At 38.2% G+C, this 16,243-nt stretch overlaps 1 protein-coding gene across 1 annotated transcript in view; it reads right to left on the bottom strand.

Annotated features, from left to right (window-relative positions):
- Window positions 1-15,632, bottom strand: part of CEP83 (centrosomal protein 83) — a 119,456-nt gene extending 103,824 nt beyond the window's left edge. The window contains exon 1 of the mRNA XM_019661262.1: window positions 15,224-15,632. The gene's annotated coding sequence lies outside the window, so the exon portion shown is untranslated. The remainder of the gene's footprint in view (window positions 1-15,223) is intronic.
- Between the last annotated feature and the right edge of the window lie 611 nt (window positions 15,633-16,243).

Below are 16,243 nucleotides of genomic sequence, written 5' to 3'. Positions count from 1 at the left end.
AGGGATAGAAAAGACAGTCTGGGGAATATAATCAATAATGTTGTAAATATTTTTTAGGGGGCCAGATGGACTCATGTCTTGTTAGAGAGACCACTTCATAGTCGGTGTAGAGGCCTGACCACCACACTGTATTTCTGAAGCTGATGTTGAATAATAATATATGTCAACTATAATTATATATACATATAGTCACGGGACGTGGAGTAGAGGGTGGGAATGGAGTCAACGGAATTGTAATAGATAAGCATGATATCGGGGATGGGAGGGTAATACATGGGGGAGAGGGGGGTTGTTTCTGTGCGAAGGGTGAAAAGGATAACTATTGCATAACTGAAACTAACAAGAAAAACAAAAAACAAACAAACAAAAAAACACAATGCAATACTATTATACACCTATTAGGAAGGCTAAAATTTTAAAGGCTGACCATACCAAGTATTGACTAGCATGGAGGGAAACTGAAACTGTCAGAAACTACCGGTAGAAATGCAAAATAAAAAAATCATATGGAAAACACTTTGGTAGTTTTTAAAAATTAGTCATATACTTACCATATAATTCAGCCATTTCATTTATAGGTATTTACTTAACAGAAATGAAAGCATATATGTCCACACAAAGACTTTATACAAATGCTCATAGCAGCTTTATTTGTGAGACTCCAACGCAGGTCCATCAAGAGGTGAATGGAAAAACAATTGTGATATATCCACACAATAGAAAACTATTCAGCAATAAAAAGAAATGCATTAACATGGATGAATCTCAAAATAATTATGCTGAGTGAAAAAAATCTAGACCAAAAAAGGGTACACGTTATATGACTCAATTTATATAACATTCTAGGAAATGGAAACTAATCATAGTGACAAAAAGCAGATCAGTGGTTGCCTGGGAATGGGAAAGAGTGAGCCAGTTGGCAGGGGATGGGGAAGGATCACGCAGGCGCATGAGAAAACTTTTGGCGGTGATGGATATATTAATATTTAACACCTTTGTTGCAGTGACAGTTTTACAGGTATATACATATATCAAAACTTAAATTGTTTATTTTAAATGTACAGTTTGTTACTTAGCAATTATATTCAATAAAGCTGTTTTTAAAAATAAACATAAACTTTAGGGAAAAAACTTTCCTAAAAGAAAACTCTAGACCCAGCTGATTCCGCAGTTAAATTTTTCTTTTAAAAATGTTATGCAAGAATATATAATAACATTGGGAAATGTTTGTTAAATAAGTTGAAAAAGCAGATTATAAAATACTCTAGGTTATATAATCCGTATTTTGTAAAAAGCATACTTACAAGACTATACATAGAAAAAAACACAGAAAGGATAGACACTAAACTATTAATAAGTAACATCTCTGAAGGACAGGTGTGATTGTTTGTATATTTCCTGTATTTATTTTACAACAAACATAGATTTTTTTTTTAATAATTAGAGGGAAAATGTCATTGGAAAAAAAAAGTGGAGGAACCCAAAGTCCACTTGAAGACTAAAGGAGAGGGAAAATGCCTCCCCTTTTCACATCAGGTAACGTATAAATGTAAAAGAGAGAGTTGACGTTCAAGCCTCCACTTCAGAAAATAACCCAGAAGTCCTCAAATTCCATTCCCTTCGAGTTTATGCAATAAATATTTTAAAATATACTAAAAAATATTTGGCTCTTGTCAGCCTCAAATCCATACTCTCCAAAATTACTAAATCTATGATACCACTTAAAATTCTCTTGTCAACTCCCTTTTACATACAATAGTCTACAAACAATTCTAGTAATTGAGCTTCTTTTTCAAATCTTCTAGAATCCCAACATTTAGAACAGAGTATGTCATGCATATTAATAAAAATTTTAAATCCTAAGATTTTATTTTAAAGATACATATCAAATCTTTAATTCCATATCAGTTAATATGTTGGTTGGTGGTCTCTAGTTTTAAAATCTGGCTTATAGCACTTTTGCATATATGTATCTTTTATTGTGGCTTTTGGAAGTTGAAGACATATAGTTAAACAAAACTCCAGTCAAACTTTGCAGAATCCTGAAGTACTTCCCACTTACAGTTTTGAAGAACTGCCCAGTAAAGGTTAATCCAAGCTTAACATAGCATACAAAACCCTTCACAATCTGGACCCTCTCTACCCTTCCATTCTCATCTCTCAAAACTCCCTGATATGTACTTATGCCCTAACAACACTGAACTACTTGTAGTTCATTGAACACTATACTTTTACCTCATGTTAACCCCTCTTACTAATGCAATCTTCTAATCTCAACCTTCACTCATTTTTATGATCAATTCAGTTATTACTTCATTCTGAAAGTCTTCCCTGGATGCTTCCTTTATTCTCCCCCGCTCCCCCCCCCCAATCCATTCTGAGTTGAGTGTCCTTGCGAGCTCTTCTACAATGCCATATATTCATCCATTTCAATGTATTACCTTCACCATATTATAATCACTATTTGTATGCCAATATCCTTGAGATCAGAGATTATGTATTCGTCATTTTATACCCCCAAAACTGCACAACAGCTGGAACATGTCCGGTCAATAAACACTTGTTGAATTAATTGTAAGCACTTTCTTCCACTTACCAAAAGGACAGGGAAAGCAAGAAATCCCAGAGCTTAGGATTTCCTAACCCCAAACACCTTATAATTTGAACCTTGAGGAAAATCGGAAAAGTATATTTGGAGGGACTAGTAAATGTCTAACTTTATACAAAGGATTAAAAGTAATATAAAATATGGGACAAGTTTTATCCCAAGAGAGAAATTCCACATATAAACCAAAAACCAGACCTCCCCATTCCATAAGCAAGTCAACAAATTCTCTCCACAAAACAGCCAAAAAAACCATTTCAGTGCTCTGGAATTCAATCGAAGGCATTCAACAGACTGAGAGGTATTTATTCACGAAAACAAATGAACTCTGGGTAAGAACAGGAGTCTACAAGCATTCTTACCTTTGGCTGTTCCCATCTCTCCCCACCTGTCAGTGTATGACTTTAACAAGGGTGGGGCACAGTGTGAAAACAACAGTTTCACCACCACTACTTAAGCGTAACCTGTTGATGTGGTGCATTGTCAGTTTAAGTGGAGATCTCTGATTTAGCTTGAGGTTACAGGACTCTCTGTGGCAAGCAACAAACTGGCAGACTAGCTGGGGATGTCACAGGAGTTCTGGGAGGTGAGACAGCCATAGGGGGCTGATAAATTATTCAGTAGCCCAGATTAAACAAAGACTATAAATGAATGCACCAGAGACTGCAGCAGGACCAGGCCACTAATACATCCTTGACCAACAGAGCTAAACACGCATGCACAGAAGACACACAAGAAAAACTGGTAGAAGTAAAACCCAGGGAAGGCTTGAAAGTGATGTGTGTTTGAATGCACTCCCTCACACTGATTCATCAGCAGTATTAGCTATCTAGTTCAAGCTATCTGAACACAACCTCTGACCAATCCTTGGTCGAACACTAAGCTATTCAGACACAGGAAGCCAGGTTTAAAAACAAAGAAATAAAAACAGTAGAGACATCAGGAACCACACAATGTAGAGGAAACAGACTTCACAAATATAAACCAGGCAACTTACTACACAAACAAACAAACAAAACAACAATATCAACCTTAAAGAGAAAAATCAAAGTACAGAGTTGCTTCAAAATACTATGTAAAACGTCCAATGTTCAACAAAAACTTGTAACAACCAAAATAAAACAAGACAAAAACAAAAAACAAAGTGTGACCCATTCTCAGGAATCAAAACAGCAAACACCAACTGTCTCTGAAGGTCCAGCTATTGGATTTGACAAAAACTTCAAAGGAACGACAGTCGTTCTGCCTTATTGGTGATTTAACTTTCCAGTTTCAGTTACCTATCGTCAACTACTGTTCAAAAATATTAAATGAAAAATTCCAGAAATAAACAATAAGTTTACATTGCACTAGTGTGAAATTTCACACCATCCTGCCCCATCCCACCTGAGAAGTGAATCATCCCTTTGCCCAGCATATCCATGTTGTATATACAATAAGATATTTTGAGACCACATTCACGAACTTTTATTACAATATATTGTTATAATTTTTCGATTTTATTATTAGTTATTATGAATCTCCTACTGTGTCTAATTTATAAATTAAGCTTTATCACAAGTAGATATGTATAGGAAAAAACATAGTACAGTAAAACCTTGGATTGCAATTAACTTAGTTTGCAAGTGTTCCACAAGATGAGCAAACACTGCTAATACATTTTAACTTGGTAAACGAGCAATGTCTTGCAATATGAGTAGTTTGTTTCCGGAACGAATTATGCTTGCAAACCAAGGTATTACTGTATATGTAGGGTTCACTTCTATCTAAAGTTTCAGGCATCCACTAGAGGTCTTGGACCATATTCCCTGTGGATAAGGGAGGACTACCATATAATAAACATATTCAAAAAGTTAAAGGAAACCATATTTAAAGAATTCAATGAAAGTATACTGATAATGACGCAAAGGAATGAAAACCTCAACAGGAAATAAAAATTGTTTTTAAAAATGGAAAATCTGAAGTTGAAAAGTATAGCTATTGAAATAAAAACCTCACTAGAGGAACTCAATAGCAGACTTGAGATGACAAAAGGCAGAAGCAATGCACTTGCAGATAGATCAATGGAAAGTATCCAGTCTGAAGAACAGAGAAAAAAATGATTGAAGAGAAATGAACAAAACTTCAGAGATCTATGGGACAATATAAATCAACACACATGCAATGAGATTTCTAGAAGAAAAGAGAGGCCCAGCAGGGAAAAATTGAAAAAATAATTGCTGAAAAGTCTCAAATTTAATGAAAAACATTATCTACCCAAGAAGCCCAGCAAAGCCAACATAAAAAAATCAACACTAAGATACACCATTGTCAAACTGTTGATAAAGAAAAAAAAAATCTTTAAACAACAAAAGAAAACTGACTCATCACATACAAGAGAATGATATGATTAATAGCTGGCATCTCATCAGAACAATGAGGCCAGGAAAAAAACCATGGAATTTAAACAAACAAAAAGTTCTCAACTAAGAATTCTATATTCAGCAAAATTGTCCTTCAAAAATTATAGTGAGGGCCAGCCGAGTGGCTGCTGGTTAAGAGTCGGCTTGGGAGTGCCAGCTCTGAGCAGCAGGGCCCGGGTTCGGATCCCACATGAGGACAAGTGATGCTCGCCCTCTACAGCTAAAATGGTGAACAACAGCTTAAATTGGAGCTGGGTGGCTGTGAGTCGCCAGCGATGGCGTAAGCTGCAGTTGGGCTGCAGTGGGCTGCTGTGAGCTACCGTGAGTGGCCAGCAGCCAGCGTGAGTGGCCATGAGCCACCATGAGCAGCTGTCCAATGGCCGGCGAGCAACTGTCTCAGCCGGGAAGAGCACAATGATAATACCAACATAGGCCAGTGAAGAGACGTCCTCCACAACTAGACTAAAGAACAAACGGAACAGCAACTTGTCTGTTCCCCTTCCCTGATTCCCCAATGCTGTTCCCCCTCCCCCAATTCCCCAAAATCTTTAAAAAAAAACAAAATATTAGTGAAATAAATACATTTCCAAATAAAGACAAAGACTTTGTTGCTGTGAGAAATGCATTATTAGAAATACTAAAGGAAGAGACCTTCTAGTTAAAGAAAAGTCACAATAGAAAGAAACAAATTCACAGTAAGAAATAAAGCATGCCATAAATTGTAATTATATAAGTAAATACAAAAACTCTAAAAATATAATTGTTCTCATTTCTTTTCTTCACTTCTTTTAAAGAAACAAGACTGTATAAAGCAATAATTACAGTACTGTGTTGTTGGGTTTATGATATGTATAGCTATAATATATATGGCAAAACACAAAAAAAGAAGAAAAAGATATATTAGAACAAAGTTTCTATGATTTATCAGAATTAATTTACTATTATTCTGAAGGCAACTGTAATAAATTAAAATGCACATTACAATCCCTAGAGCAACATATGAAAATAACATATATAGTAAAAGAAATCAACAGAAGAATTAAAATGGTACACTAAAAAATATTGAAAACAAAAAGCCAGTAGAGGAGGAACAGAGGAAAAAATAAGACAAATAGAAAATAAATAAAATAGCAAATGTAAATCCAACAATTATGTTGAATGTGAATGGACTAAAGATCCCCATTCAAAAGGCAGAGAAGGGCCGGCCGAGTGGCGCGTGGTTAAGAGCTGGCTTGGGACGCCAGAGCGCCCCGGTTCGGATCCCACATATGAGGGACAGTGACACTGCCCTCTACAGCTAAGATGCTGAACAACAGCTCAACCTGGAGCTGGGCTGCAGTGAGTCGCCGGTGACCGCGTAGGCTGCAGCCCCTGCTGCAGTGGGTTGCCATGGGCTACCGTATGTAGCCAGCAGCCAGCGTGAGCGGCCAGCAGCCGCAGTGAGTGGCCGTCCAGAAGCCGGCGACTGATCTGCGTCGCCCGGGAAGAGCGCAATGATGCTGCCAACTTGGGCCAATGAAGCAACGTCCTCCACAACTAGACTGAAGAACAAAACGACAGCAACTTGTCTGTTCCCCTTCCCCAATTCCCCAGTGCTGTTCCAATCCCCCAATTCCCCAATAAAAATCTTTTAAAAAAAACACAAAAAACAAAACAAAAGGCAGAGACATTAAGACTGGATTCAAAAGAAAAACAAGACCCAACTACATGCTGTCTACAAATGATACATCTTAGATTTGAATACATAGAAATGTTAAAAACTAAAGGAGTAGAAAAACAACAGACCACAAAAACAGTAACCATAAGAAAACTAGAGTAAGCTATAGTACCAAGAAGACAAAATAGACTTTAAGACAAGAAATATTACTAAAGACACAGAAGGATATTTCATAATGACAAAGGGTCACTACATCAGGAAGATATAACAATTTTAAGTTTATATGAATCTAACAGAACCTCAAAATACATGAAGCAAAAAATGGAAATAAGAGAAATAGACAATTCAACAAAAATAGTTGTAGAGTGCAATGTTCGATAGAACAAGGTAGAAATTCTACAAGGAAATGGAGGACTTGACCAAAACTATCAATGAACTTGACGTAACAGAACACTCCACCCAAAACTGCAGAATACACATTCTTTTCAAACACACATGGAACATTCTCCACGATACACCCTATGCTAGGCCACAAAACAAATCTCAGTAAATTAAAAAACCCTGGAATCATTAAAAGTATGTTATCTGATCACAATGGAATTAGAAATCTACATCAGAAAGAAATCTGGGAACACTCCAAATATTGGTAAATTCAATACAACTCTAAACCATGGATCAAAGAAGTAACAAGGAAAATTTTTAAAATATATTTTCAATTGAATAAAAACAAAAACAACACATCACATTTAAAAATATGAACTTTATGTCAACAAATTAGACAATGTACATGAAATGGACTAATTCCTAAAAACATATAAGTTATCAAAACTCAATAAAAAAATAGAAAACCTGAGAACTGTAATGAGAAAATTAAGTTAGTTATTAAAAATCTTCCCACAAAGAAATGCCCAGCCACACAAAGCTTCACTGATGAATGCTATCAAATAGTTACAGAAGTAATAGCAATTCTTTGGGAACTATTTCAGAAAAAGTAAAGGGGGAAACACCATGTATCTCTTTCTATGAGGCCAGTATTGCTATTATACCAAAGCTAGACAAAAGCATCATGTGAAAAGAAACCGAAAGATTACAGTTATGCATCACACAACATTTCAATCAATGATGTACACATATATGACTGTGGTCCCATAATATTATTATGGAGCTGGACAATACCTATCACCTACTGATGTTGTAGCCATCATAATATCATAGCACAATGCATTATTCATGTGTTTGTGGTGATGCTTGTGTAAACTAACCTACTGCGTTGCCAGTTGTACAAAAGTATAGTATATACAATTATGTACAATACATAATAATAAATTACTGTTACTGGTTTACGTATTACTATACTATACTTTTTATCATTATTTTCAAGTGTGCTCCTTCTACTTATTAAAAAAAAAAGTTTGCTGTTAAACAGTATGCTGTTACACTGGCAGCAGCCTCATACCTTGTGTTTACTGAATCCCTTAATTGCATCATTTTCTTTGTGCTTGATTTGATCTTGTATTGTTTTATAAATTTAGTGTAGCCGAAGTGAACAGTCTTTATAAAGTCTACTAATGTACAGTAATGTCCTAGGCCTTCACATTCACTCATTACTCACTCACTGACTCACCCCAAGCAGCTTTTCATCCTGCAAGCTTCATTCATGGTAAGTGCCCTGTCCTGGTGTACCATTTTTTATTCTATACCATGTTTTTACTGTACCTTTCTTATGTTTAGATATGTTTACATAAACAAATGCTTACCATTGAGTTACAATTGCCTACAGTAACATGCTGTACAGGTCTGTAGCCCAGGAGCAATAGGCTATCCCATATAGCCCAGGTGTGTAGGCTACACCATCTAGGTTTGTGTAAGCACCCTCTATGATGTTCACAAAATGACAAAATCGCTTAACAATGCAGTTCTCAGAAAGTATCCCAGTCGTTAAGCAGCACATGACTGTAATATTTCTCATGAACATAGACACAAAATTCCTTTAAAAATGTTGGAAAACCAAATGCAGCATCATATATAAAAAGATTATACAGCATGACTCAGTGAAATTTATCCCAGCAATAGTAGGGTGCCTTAACCTCTGAAAATCCATTAATATACCTTATTAACAGAATAAAAGATAAAAAACATATGATCATGTCATTGGATGTAGGGTGAAAAAATCTGACAAAATCCAACACCCATTCATGATTAAAAACTCTCAACAAACTAGGAACAGGGGGAACTTGCTAAAACCTAGTAAAGGGCATCTATTACAAATTCATGGGTTGAAAGACTCAATTTTTAAGTTAGCAGTTCTTACCACATTGATCTATGGATTCAATGCAAGTCCTATTAAATCCCAGCAAATGTTTTGTTTTGTAGAAATTGACAAACGAATCCTAAACTTTATATGTAAATAGAAAAGATCTAGAACCATTTTTGAAAAAGTTAAGAGAATTTATACTATCCATTTTGAAATGTACTAAACACACAGTAATCAAGATAGTGTGGTATTGGAGTAAAGATGGGATATATATGGATGGAACAGAATTAAGGCCCTAGAAATAAATCCTTACATTATAGGCAACAGGCATTTTTTACAAAGGTGCCAGTACAATTCAGGGGAAAACAGCCTTTTTAACAAATGGTGCTAGGACAAGTTAGCATCCATTTGAGAAATAAAAGAATGTCAACCTTACCTTATACCATACACAACGTTAATTCAACATGAACCCTAGATCTAAATAAAGAAGCTAAAAGAAAACGCTGAAGAAAATCTTTGTGACTTTGGATCAGGCAAAAAGTCCTTAAACAGGACATAAGCCAAAAAATTAAAAAAATGATAAATAAGACTTCATTAAAAACTTCTGCACTTCAAAGACACCATAAAGAATAAGAAAACAAGCCACAGACTAGGAGAAAATCTTTGTAAATATCTCTCCAATAACTTTTATCCAAAACAACTCGATAAGACCAAAAAAACCCAGCTAAAACATGGGCAAAAGATTTGGGTAGACATTCCATCAAAGACTTATACATGGCTAATAAGCACAGGAAAAGCTCAACATCATTTGTGTTTAGTGAAATGCAAATTAAGATCACAATGAGATACTACTATACACCCAGGGGAATGGCTATAATAAAAAGAGACAGATGCGGGGCTGGTCAAGTGGTGCGTTGGTTAAGAGTTCGCTTAGGAAGGGCGGGCCGAGTGGCTCAGTTGGTTAAGAGCTCGCTCAAGAGTTTGAGCTCTGAGCAACAGCGGTTCGAGTCCAGCCCGAGCTGAGCAGCCGCTGAGCTGCCAACAGGTAGCAGGATGGCTCAGCTTTAAAAAAAAAAAAAAAAAAGAGTTGGCTTAGGAGTGCCAGCTCTGAGCAGCAGGGTCCCGGTTCGGATCCCACATGAGGGCCAGTGACACTGACGCTGCGCCTTCTACAGCTAAGATGGTAAACAACAGCTCGCCCTGGAGCTGGGCTGCCGTAAGTCGCTGCTGACGGAGTGGGTTGCAGTGGGCAAAGTAGGCGTGAGCTTTCGTGAGCTGCCGTGAGCCACTGTCCAGTGGCTGGCGAGTGACTGCCTCACCTGGGAAGAGCACAATGATAATACCAACATGAGCTAGTGAAGCAACGTCCTCCACAACTAGACTGAAGAACAAAAGGACAGCAACTTGTCTGTTCCCCTTCCCCGATTCCCCAATAAAATCTTTAAAAATAAACAAATAAAGACAGATGCTATCCAAGTACTGACGAGGATGTGGAGAAATTGAAACCCTCCTACTTTTCGAAAACATTTTAGTTTATTAAAAGGTTAAAAACAAATTCTGAACTGTTTTTACTCACAACACTTCTAATACCAAATGTGTGCATGTTTTCCTAACACCACTCCAGTCTCCAGCTCTCCGTACACCAACTGAGTGCCTAAAATTTAATTTCAACACTACCCAGAATTAGTGCAGACCCTGCAGGTTAAGGGCTTAGCCACTCAGGACTGTCGCCACTTCGGACACTTGTCCCAAGTCCTAGTACCTGTCATAGTGCAAGCCACAAAACAGGCACTCAAATACTGACTAAACCAATGAACAAGAGAAATAAAATTTGCTTTAAATTGGAAGCATATATTTCTGAAAGAAACCTTCCAGAATTTATTTTTTCAAATGAGAAAATAGGTCAAGAAAGGTTAAATGACTAACTCAGTCAAGTCTTGGTCTCCTGAACCATGATTCTCTTCCTGCAAAATCATGATGCCTATCAATTAATGCTCACTGATCTAAGCTTTCCAAGAACCTCCAGAAGTAATATAAAAAATTTCTTTAAAGAACCTTTTTAACTTCATCCACCCTAGCTCTGGCTGGCTACATAAATCACTTGTGGAGAGCTGTGACGTTAATTATTACTTAATAGGTTTTCTGCCCAGAATAGACTGATCTTTAATTGAACTATCTTTTCACATGTCCTTCACATACACTATAATTTCAACATATACTTATCATGCATCCCTCTGTGAAAATCAATGTGCAAGTTATAATTTGTCACACTCCAAAAAAATATACTTAATTATATTCATGCCCTCTAACAATACCTCAAATGTCTGCCTCAAACCAAAATGTGAGTCAGTTGAGAAAGACAGATTTTAAATGCGAACACTAGAGACAGGCACTGCAACTTTATCAGGAAAATCCCTGTAGCCCAGTGCTAATGTTTTTAGTGGTTGCTGTTATTATACTGCAGTTTGTTACTGGGCAACAATGCAGAAGCTCACTAAGAAACTAGGGAATCAAATCAAGATTTCTAAAAGTACTGAGACTCCGCTTTTTTATACTTTTAACAGAAGTAACTCTTTGTTATAAACTTCAGATACAATATTTACAAGACTATAAAAATTACCTAGAATTTATTTAAAGATATACTTTCAGGGTGATAAGTGTTTTCCAAAAGGTTTAGGTTCCTCCTAACTCTATGAATTTTAATCCAAAAGCAATTTGAAGTTACAATATACAGAAAGCAAATAACTGAGGACTTCCTGTCTTAATTTCTTTCTTCCTGAATTATATCTCAATTAATCTAAAAAAGTAGTGCTAGCCTACAGTCTGTGATCGCTCCATGACCCAGAGAGGCAGTCCTGATGGAAAAACATAAAACTGAAGAGAATTACTAATTTATGAAGGCCAAATTAAAGTACTGACATAATTTCATAAATTAAGCATTGACCATGTAAAAAGTAAAATGCAAAGATGTAAAATGGGAGATAGAGAGGGATGAAAACGCAGAGGGAGTGGGAGAGGGAGGAGAAAGAGGGTGGAAGTATTTTTAAAACTGAGATACTCCTAAGGAGGAACCAGGAAATTGACCAAATTCCCCAAACTCATATGGGAATACTGCCAGTTTTCCTCAGGGAGTCCTTACTACTACTATTGTCATGAAAAATTCTCAAATAGTCACACTTTCTAAGAACCAAACCGTTTCGTTCTGATTACAATGAATTTCCTCTCTTTAATTCCCTTTCTTATGGTTTACAGTTGCCCTTTCTCCCTCAGGTACTCTAAGATTTTCTTTTACTTCCACTACACTATGGGAAGGGCAGATAAAAAAAAAAAAGTAGAAATGTACACTCCTCAACTCTAAGAAATATTTATCCAGCAACTTCTATTTGAAAGAAACTAAGGCTGCATCTCATTGAGATCTGTCTGCTTTTAAGGAGCTTACCATCTAGTTAGGAAGGTTAAGACATACATAGAAATGATAAAACAATACACAATATAAAGTATAAGCATCAAGTGAGTATGACTGATAAATACATACTATAGAATTTTGGAGTTGAAGGAGTTCAGAACATGTCACCCAAAATATACCACTTTGGTATATTCATTATTTTGCATTAAAAGCACTTCAAAAACAGCAGGTTCAAGAGGGACACACTCTGACCCTCCTTTTTCTTCCTGAAGGCAGGAGATAAAACTCCCATGTGAAAGGTGCCCTCCCTGTAAGAAAGAAGACATCTTAACACCACAGATGGGGAATCAAAACCCAGAAATCTGTACAAATCTTGTTAAACTAACACTTACCTTCCTTGTCCCTTCTCTACAATTTACTACTGTGGACGGAAAAGGGGCCACATATTAAACCTGACAAGCTCAGTAGACTGAAAAATAACCAAATAAGATGGTCTGAATGCAAAAATTCCTAACTAAAAGTGAGTCGTGACCGGTAGTCACATCCTTGGCCTGTAGCTTCCTTGACAAAGGTCAATCTTCACCTTAAGTGAGCCTGACTGTTGTCTTTTTACATCTAAGATAACATACCCTTGGAATGTTGTCAGCTTGGCTCAAATAAACTCATAAGCTTTCTCTTGGGCTGGATGTTTTTTGGTTGACACTACTCGTAGCCCAAACCTCTTTGTCTTGTCAATTTTTCACAAATTTATTGTTTGCCTGAAAGGTATAAAACCTTTCTGCTCTGGTCACTTCTTCAGGTCTTCATTCTCCTATGAAGGTCCCCATGTACACGTAAAACATTTTTTTTAACTTGAATGCTTTTCTCTTGTTAAAGTCTTATGTCAATTTAATTCTTAGGCCTAGCCAGGGACGCTAGGAGGGTAGAGAATTTTTACTCCCCTACAGAATTCATGGTGAAGCTGAACTTTATAGAAAAGGTATAATTTAGATTTTAGTTAAGAAAAGAAAAAATCAGGCCAAATAGAATGACATGAAGACTGGTAAGGAAGGGAGGAAGCACATAGAAGGTTTTGGGATAGGGAAGAAACCAGTACGGTCAAAGCATGGCTTTTCTATAAAGAACATAAACTTGAAAAGGCAGAGTGCAAGGAGATTTTGAGGAGTTCAGATTAAGAAATGTAACTTAGTCAGCAGGCAAGAGTACTTCTGGAAATGTTTTTACAGATACATACACACGTTCCCTAAAAGTGCACACAGATTAGACAATTTGAGAAAATTACCTACTGAACCTAATATATTATGTATGACAAAGTAAAAATAAAACTCACTTACTTTAGGCAGAGATAGTACCTAGAAAACATACACACAAAAAGAATTCTGACAAGTCACTAATCTTTCTGCTACAATTTTATTCTTCTAAGCTTCTTGAATTAGAATTTCCCATGACTAAATGCTGACATCTGATTACTAAGTATTTTATCACACAACATGAGTCATTCTTGATTTTTATTCTCTGCTCATCTTGCCCAACTTGAATATTTCATTACTCAGCATCAGCATATGGAAAGAAAAAGTGGTAGGGGATAAAATGAAGTTTAGGGATTTTTGCAATACAGTAAGGGCAAGGTGTAAAGAATATTAAATTTCAAGTTCCAATTCCCAATACTAATAGCTTGGTTTCAAAGAAGTCATTCAGTCTCACAGTTTCTCAAATGTTCTCACCTACTTTCTTATATACTTGAAAGGTTACTGCATTCAAAATATGCTCTCAAAACTACTTGCCATGCAAATTGTATCATTAAGGGTTAAATGAGTGGAGAAAGGGTGAGTTTATTGGCTAAACCAAGGCTTGAAAACCACCTGTGGGCAGTGTTTCAATCTCCCAACGTATGTGACCCTAAACTGGTATTACTCCATTATTTGAGAAAATTCCTGAATATAGCCTGCACATTTCATCTGGTTATAAAAGAAAATACTGAAAGGGAATACCAACATACTCTGTCCTAAAAACCAAAGGGTAACTCGTATCCATTTGCAACTCACTGGAGAGTCCTGTATGACACTGAAATTTAAAGCATTCTAATAATTCTAAACAAAATGAGTTTAAACTTAAACCTCAATGCAAAAGGTGAGTATTAACTGTACCCACCTAAAGGCTAAACCCATGAATTTAGAGAATTCTAAGTCCAGATAATTATAGGATGGATACATTTAATTATGTTCTAGTTGAATATTAGACTTGTTTACTTACACGTTGCTTGGTAACAGAAGCAATGCTTTAACAACTTACTCAGTTTCAGATCTACTCAAGCATTTTGTGCTCACAGTCTGAACACATTATGGACTATATCCTATGTATGAAATTAAGAACAAGTGTCTTGTTATCCTAGACTTGAGATTTTATTGAAATAGCTTCATCATCACAATTAATGTGATCAAAAGCTTTTAAAATACTTGGAAGTGGGCATTTATAAGAGCTAAGTGCCCATTTATCATGGTCAAAAGCTGAGCACTAAGGATTTATCAGTGTCCACTTAAGCCCAGCATTCACTTACAGATTCTAGACGTTATCTCTGTAATGACAGCCAACTACACTGTTAAGGATCAAGGAAAATAGTAGCACTGCTTTTTCATCACAAATTAAACTGGAGGTACCACAAGTATAGCCAGTTACTAAACTGGCCACACAAACACCACGCTGGAGCGCATCAAAACGCTCCAGAGTTTCACGGGCATTTCACTTGCTACAAAACAGGTCTCACAGCCTACTTTTTAAACACCGCTCCAATTACTTTACAAGAAGGAATAATTCAAAGGCAAGTTGTGAGCAACAACAAAAGGAGTATTCCAAAATACGGACAAGATAGCGAGCGTCCCCATAAAAAGGGAGTACGTACCAGCCTTACACAGGGCCTTGCAAAGTGAGAACATAAAACTTATCAACCGCTGTTCTGGCCGCACTCGCCGCCGGGGGACACCTCCACAGCTCCAACCACCGGCACTCCCTCAACTCTTCTCGCCCGGGCATTGGGGCGAAAGGATCCAGTCCCACACCCCGGGTGCTGGAGCAGCCCGCCGGCAGCAGCTCGCAGCGCAGGGTAAAGAGGCGGAGCAGGTGGAGGGCCGAGAGCGGCCCTCGGGCTCTGGACCCCGGGGAAATCAGAGGGCGCCGGCAGGAGCGGAGAAAATCCCCGCTGCTCCGCAATGGACACGCCTTTACAGGGGTGCGGGGCCAGCCCCGGCGCCGATCTCCGGCCGATAGGCCCGGATCTATGGGCGCGCGAGGCAGGAAGTCCCGCCCCACGATGACGTCACCGACGCCGCGGCTGGAAGCTGTTAGAGGGAGGAGCTAGCGAGCCAGCCCTGGCGGGACCAGCGGCGGACAACGGCGGGAGCGCCAGGGCCGGGGCAACGCTCTGAGAGGGCGCTTGGGGCACGCAGAGATCCGCTGAACCCGAGGGAACGGGAAATCCGGGACCGGCCACTGGCTTCAAGGAGTCAAGTGACTCGTGTAGTTGGGCGGGAAGCCGATCTTCCTCACCTTCTCTCAACTCAACGTTTCTGGGGATTTTTTTCCCCGTTTCCGCGTGTCTGCTACCCTCTTCCGGCGCTTCCCACACTTTCGTCTCTTGAGAGCTCCGAGGTGGCCTTGCCGTCACCCCGCCTGCCTTCGTGCCTGACCGTGCAAATTTAATGGGTCCCGAAGTCTCTCGCCCGCCACGTCAGGTGGGGCGTTAGCCCAGGAAGGGGGAGTCGGCTCAGCTCACCACGAGGTAACGGCCGGGCCAGGAGCGGGCCCCGCCCCCGCGCTTGCAACTCCAAATCTCGTCAAGTAGTGACCTCAAGTTCAGGTCCCACTGGGGGTGACCCTGAACTGTGTCTTCAGGTTGTAAACTGGAAGGGGACTAGCCTTTGAG

The sequence above is a fragment of the Hipposideros armiger genome, unplaced genomic scaffold (assembly GCF_001890085.2).
Source record: "Hipposideros armiger isolate ML-2016 unplaced genomic scaffold, ASM189008v1 scaffold_342, whole genome shotgun sequence".
NCBI lineage: Eukaryota > Metazoa > Chordata > Mammalia > Chiroptera > Hipposideridae > Hipposideros > Hipposideros armiger.
This window is presented reverse-complemented; position numbering and strand designations above follow the sequence as displayed.